This window comes from Mytilus trossulus, chromosome 8, assembly GCF_036588685.1.
Source record: "Mytilus trossulus isolate FHL-02 chromosome 8, PNRI_Mtr1.1.1.hap1, whole genome shotgun sequence".
NCBI lineage: Eukaryota > Metazoa > Mollusca > Bivalvia > Mytilida > Mytilidae > Mytilus > Mytilus trossulus.
In genome coordinates this window covers 17,256,202-17,263,267 of record NC_086380.1, presented here as the reverse complement: position 1 = coordinate 17,263,267, position 7,066 = coordinate 17,256,202, and positions in this window count along the sequence as shown.

Sequence of the window (7,066 nt, the reverse complement as noted above, 5' to 3'; positions counted from 1 at the left end):
CTCTACAACTTCGTGCTTTATTTGATTTTTTTATTCTTCAATTAGCTAACTATTTTACAAACAACAGTTATAATAATCCTTTGATGTATTTGTTCTTGCACAAATAAAGTCTCCTGTTATCCCGCTTTTTTTTTGTACAATGTTTAGCCTCGGTCACACCTTATCGGATAGCTCGAACGGACGTCTAACGGATAACTTTTTTTTCAATCCGTTCATGTCCGTTAGACGTCCGTTCTTATCCGTTAGGCGTCCGTCCATATCCGTTAGGCGTCCGTTACGCGTCCGTTTTATCCGTTGACGTCCGTTCTGTCCGGCGGGGAATTTTGAGCATGTTCAAAACTTTGAACGGACGTCCAACGGATAAAATGTCCGTTGAACGTCCGTTAGGCGTCCGTTAGACGTCCGTTTTGTACGGTACTCGTCCGTTTTGTATCCGTTACGTGTCCGTTATGCATCCGTTGGAGATCCGGTAGACCAATTCACCAACGGACGTCTACCGTACGCCTAACGGATAAAACGGATGTGAAACGGACATTAACGAATGAATAACGGATAAAACGGATGCCTACCGGATGTAAAACGGACAAATGCTAATTGAAATTTCTCATGGTTTATTGCCTTAATTTTTAGATGGTTTATTGCTTTTAATTTTCACAATATTTTGTTCATCCGTTTTATCCGTTACGCTTCCGTTGGGTGTCCGTTTTATCCGGTACTCGTCCGTTCGAGCTATCCGGTAAGGTGTGACCGAGGCTTTTCTTTTTCCGTACAAGTTCATTTTAGGGTCCTCTTCGCGGTCCGCGTTTAAACTATGTCAATTTATTTAAAAAAAAAAAAAGAAGAGAGGCAATGCTTTAGATTTGAATAACTAAACTTTCAAGTATTGGGACTAAAAAGTAAAATCACAAAATACTGAACTGCGAGGAATATTCAAATCGGAAAGTCCTTAAACAAATGGCCAAATCAAATGATAAAACACATCAAACGAATGGACACCAACCGTAGACAGTGAACCTGGCTATATTTCAGGATTAAAACAATATAATTATGTATATGGTCGGAAAATAGAGGTTTATTTGTACTCGCTAAGAAACACGAAAAAGGCTCGCCGAGCATCGCTTTTTGTCCTGTTTCTAAAGCTCTTACAAATAAATTAAATAGTTTCCGACATTGTACATACATTTGTATATCAGTGTATGTAAAGTGCGGATCCTAAAATATCATTTTTACTGTATATGCCATAAATGTCTACTGTAGAATGATAAATAAACAGACGAACTTTTTTCAATTTTTGAAGAAAATCAAGAAAATTAGTTAAAATGTATATGTTCAGAAATACATAATACTAATAAAACAAAGTAAGAGATGCGAGCGGGGTTTTATCGCGCCTAAAGTCATCCAGCTGTGAAATATATACCAAAATAGGTGAATATTTAGGACATTTCACGAACAGATCGTGCAGGTGCTTTATAACTAACAGGTTAGATGTTGTTGCAGTAAAAAATATTCATTTTAATACAATTATTAAAGTTGTATAACGTAGAATATGTTTTGTCATTCAGTTTCTTCATATTTAACTAAATTCCACTATGATGATTTCGTAATGCTAGTCATGTTTACTGTCGAATAATGATACTATTCTTTCATTTTCACTGTGGAGCGAATCATTATTATTGTATATGCGGTGCATTTTCACTGTATAATTTTATTTTATTTTATCTATTACAGCTCATTTCTTTAAGCATGTAGAGCAAGACTTTAGTTGATTTGCTTGCTTTTTTATTGGATAATCATTATGATAACACCCAATTTAATTCAAATATTAAAAATACAGGTTAAACTATGCCTATTCATAGTGTTCTTATTTACAAAGTTTTTATAAACAATTATACAAACAAAGCAAGCCAACCAAAGTTTTGCTTTACATGCATTAGGAAATTAGCTGTAAAGCCTTAATTTAGCCGACTTGCTCAAACAATAGATAAAGTAAGAGAAAGATTTGATAAAAATTAACTTACGGAGGAACGTTTGGTTTTAAAACACTCTAATAAATTCAATAGAAATAACATTAATTTCAAATGTATTCCATTTAGTTTCTTATAAAGCGTATAGGGATCTTTATCCTTATTTTTTTATCCATTTCCATGACACTTCACCACTAATTACGTACATCTTGATATAGATTGCACCTTTGTTTTCCCGTTTAAAAGGTTTTACACTGGAGCCCTTTATAACTTGCTGTTCGGTGTGAGCCAAGTCTCCATGTTGAAGACCGTATTTTGACGTATAATGGTCTACTTTTATAAATTGTGACTCGGATGGAGAGTTGTCTCATTGTCACATACGACATCTATATATGGCTCAAAAACGAAACGAGACGGGATAAAAAGGGATAAAAAAATCTACGCTACTTTTTTAATATATTTATAATGGGCTTAATATGAGTCAAAATAGAGTAAAATAGTGGGTCGCATTTGGGTATAAGCGTCACGCCGGATTGCCGAGTTTTTGCAAGCGTGACAGGTGAAAGTCAAATGATTGTGTAGTGAAAAACGGGAAATGAAGTCTAGCGGGACACGGATAAAAATTAGAACTGCATAGTATAAGCGGGATACGGGAATCTGACAAAACAATAAGCTGAATACGGGAATCTGACAAAACAGTAAGCGGGATCCGGGATCAGAACCCCCCAATGAGACCCAAGAATAAGATATTTTTGTATATTCATCCTATTGTTGCAGTCATGCCTTCAAGAACAAATTTATCCGATGCATGCTTTTTTTTTTTTTGTCCCTTTTTCAATTTTGTGGGGTCCAAATTTATAGACAAAAGTCCTTTAATATAGATATTTGGAATTCGTTGACATGCTGAATCTAACCGTGTATCTAGTTTGGGGATTTTTTTGCCTAGTTGATGAAATAGCCCACATAGAGTTCCAAAGGGTGTAAGATCAACAAAAATGAACTGTAGCATGCATTTCGCGTACAATAACCCAAATGTGCATGGTTTTACCTCTGCGGTAGTATCCATTCGCGGATCTAGAATTTTTCATAAGTAGGGGCCCACTGACTGCCTAAGAGGGCCCGCTACTGTCACCTTCCAGTGATTCCCTATATAAGTTAAAATCAAGGAGAAACGTAATCAGAAGAATACAATATGACATTTTGAGAATCGCTTTTGTTACAAGTTTGAAAAGCTATATATATTTGATGAAGAATGAATGAGGAGTTTGTATTTCAATTTGAAAATACAAAATCCTAAAGTCATCAACTAAGGTTTTTTTTCATTTGTTGCAAGTGCATTTATCACATAATTCAACAATAAAAATTCCTCGCATCTTTGAAAATTCTACATTAATAATGACTGCACTAACAGTGATAATTCATCGCATCTATAGTTAAAATGGATCGCTTTCAATAATCGATATGCTATATTACGATGCTTTCATAACACTTATTTGAACTTTAATGCTATGTTTGTATATTATAAAGACATATCACAATGAAAATATGTTAAAACTTAACTTAAAATCCTTTAACTTGATATTTTCAAAACGTAAACAAATACAGTTTTCCCATGATCCTTTATTCTACAATAGACATACCCGCATATAACAGTAAAAATGAACTAGCTGGATTCGCACTTTATATACACTGTATATAGTATATATTTAGTTGGACCGCTTCTGTGTAAAAAAAAACCCGCTCGTTTGACGTAAAAAATTGTTAGCCTGGTTTCTTTGATTTTAATAAATGCTTTTGAAATAATTTTTATTTAACGTTAATACAGATGTGGTAGTAATGTGAGGAATTTCTTTTTTTTTCCTTGAAAAAGATCAAGTGATACATGGTAACTTATAGTCTTCTTCTTTGTGTTCATCGAAACATAACAGAAACACATTATGTCTATAACCGTCGTATTGTTTAATTAAAGGTACGTACATGTTTGAATTCAGAAAGAATCTCAGTAGGGAAAAGTGTAGTCCTCTTTGATAAAAAAAAAAAAAACAAAAAAAAACACATGTATGATGTAGTTTGGCAGTTCATGGAACAAATCAGTGGCTAAATATGATTATGTCGAAATAAAATCAAGCTTTTATGTGATGTTTTAACGATTGCAAGATATCAATTCACATTTTCAACAAGTCGATGATTGAAACTCGGTTTCAGCTTATGTTAACATAATGCTTTAAATTTTACTTCTAAGCTATTGGGACTTCAAATATCATATATTAAGATATAAAATGACAATAACCAGTGTGAAAATAAAATTAGAAAAAAAATTCTATCCCGGTCAACGTTCCAAGCGGTGTTTGTTAAACTTCACATTACATACCCTTCATGTAAGTCTATACACATCAACAGTCCTTTACATAGGCACTTATATACATGTAAGCCGAACAATTATGGAATAGTACTGAACCCAACGACTTAATAAAATTAACGGTACCAATTATTTTCAGCACCAGATGTGAATTTCAACAATGAATATCCTCTTCAGTCATGCTCGAGGCCAAACTATTTGAAAATCCCTAGATAATTAATATATGAAGTTTGTTAAACAAACAAAAATGAAAAAAAAACGTAAAGCCAAATAAAAAAGAAGATGTAGTATAATTGCCAATGATACAGCTCTCCACAAAAATGCTTAACTTATCAGATGGATACAAATAAAAAAAATCACACAGAGTGGACGTGGCCGGGTACTTGAATATCCTAACAACAACAAAAAAAAGAAGTACAGATCTGAAAGTAATCGCTGTTACTGACAGTTAGTTCAAAACCACTAACAACTAGTAACAAAAAAATCATGCATCTAAGAATAAAATCTTGCAAGTAATCAGATTGTATGAGGGAGATCTATTCCTTCATCTAAAATAATTTCCAAAACTTAAATATCAGAATATCCGTATTTTTTTATGCTAGTACTAAAGACATTACTGTTGGACTGGTGATACCCTCAGAGACTCAGAGACTACCTTGTGGTAGTAGTGAAAGGTCAGATTCCAATATTAGCTCTTATCATGCCTGTAATTTTCATTCCTAGACACCACAGGAAGTTCGTTATAACTAAAGTACAATAAATTACTGAGGGTCAAGGTTACTCATATAAGTCCATCATTGTTGTTGGTTTTTTTTTTTTTTTTTTTATATTACAGCACTTTCGCAAGGAATAGAATAAAAAATGTGGAAATCACAAACTAACGGTTTGTTAACCAAAGAAGGCAAAAATGTAAAGCCAAAGTCGAAAAAGGATAAAGGAATTTGTATGAGGGAGATATATTTCTTAATTTAAAACAATTTCATGATTGACATTAATATTTCAAATCCTGGAAAGATTGATAAACAGAATTTTTTTTTATGAACCCCATTTTTTAGAGCTTGTTTTAGAGCTTTTTACTAAAACATCCGTGTATTCACTGTTGAGATGCATATAAAGGTTCATATGATGTGTTACGAGAATTGGGTCAAATATGGCTATTCATTTCCAAGTTGGATACCCATGCCTTTCGAGTTTTGTCTATAGCGCGTGTTGGGTTGCCGCCTTAGTATCATGATTTTTTCTAGAAATTCGAAATAAAAAAGTTTTGGAAAATTTGGAACTCTGCAGCTTTGAAGTATGTTAGCGAAATGTTATTTCTATAAGATCATCGTGTGACAAGTCAAAGATGCCTGCACGAGGAATCTTCTTTTGTCCTGATTGTTATGATTTTATTATAATAACTTTCCTCTCAGCAGACTCTTATTTACACTTACGGGTTTTTGCGTGCAATGTGATCAACTTAAATGGTACTCGATAAAGGACGTCAATTGCAACAAATGCTTACGTTTGGTTTTTATGTTATGCTGTTTCTTTAATGTCCTACACAGCTACTTTTGCATAGGAACTATTTCTGTACTAAAAAATGCAGTACTGGATATTTACTTTTAATATTTAGTACTATTTCTTTACCTTAAGCTATTGTAATATTTAGGTACTAATATTTTACAGTACTGGATTTGTACTAAATATTTTGGCACTGAAATAATACAATATTCCATGTATGAAAATCATAACTTTAAGATATTTGAAATAGAAAAACCTTTCAAAATGTTGAAAATAAAGCGGTAGTAACCAAAAATATGTAGTACCTAAATTTCAAGTACACATAAAGTACTGTAAAATACAGGTACCTAAATATTACAATAATTTTAGAGGTACAAAATAGTACTGAAATTATTAAAAGTAGATTTCCAGTACTACACATTTTTAGTACAGAAATAGTACCTAAGCAAAAGTAGCTGTGTAGTTAGGTGGAGGGATGGACGCTCACAAACGTGTTCAACCACGCCACATTTTAACCGTGACTGTCCTAAATCAGGAGCATGTAATTCAGAAGTTGTCGTTAGTTGCAGTCTTTTTCGTGTTCTTGTTTTGTCATTAATCGGACTGTTGATTCTTTCGTTTGATTGGTTTAGCTGTTTGTCATGTCTGAATTTTATATAAAAATGAATATACGGTTTTGCCAAACAAGCTAGGGTGGGGGATGTCAGAGTAATCTTGGGGACCCCAACTTGTCTGGCAAAACAGCCGTTGGACGTCAGAGTAATCGTGGACTCCAGATTGTCTGGCAAAACAACCGTTGGACGTCAGAGTAATCTCGAACTATAGTCCTATATGTATTGACTTGTAAGTTTCAAAGAGGCATGCCACTGATTACTATATAATAACTAGATGATATAAGCCGTCATTTGATTGTTTTTTTTACTTCACAAAAATACGGAGAAAAAAATCAAACAAAGTAAATAAATTTACTTAAGTAAAACGTTGAATGAATTATTATTCAGTGAAAACAGTAATACAATATCATGACGCAAATTTGTATACGTGCTGACGATAATGGAACAAGTGTTAATTTTATATAATGAATTAAATTCGATTATTGTTTGTACTTTCAAATATATCGTATAATACATCGTTCTAACCAATAGAAAAGGGCAAATAAGATTTGTTTACTATAACAATGTTGAAATTTAAATTATTTAATTTATGTTTAAGAATATGAATCTGAATGAAAGAAGTTGAC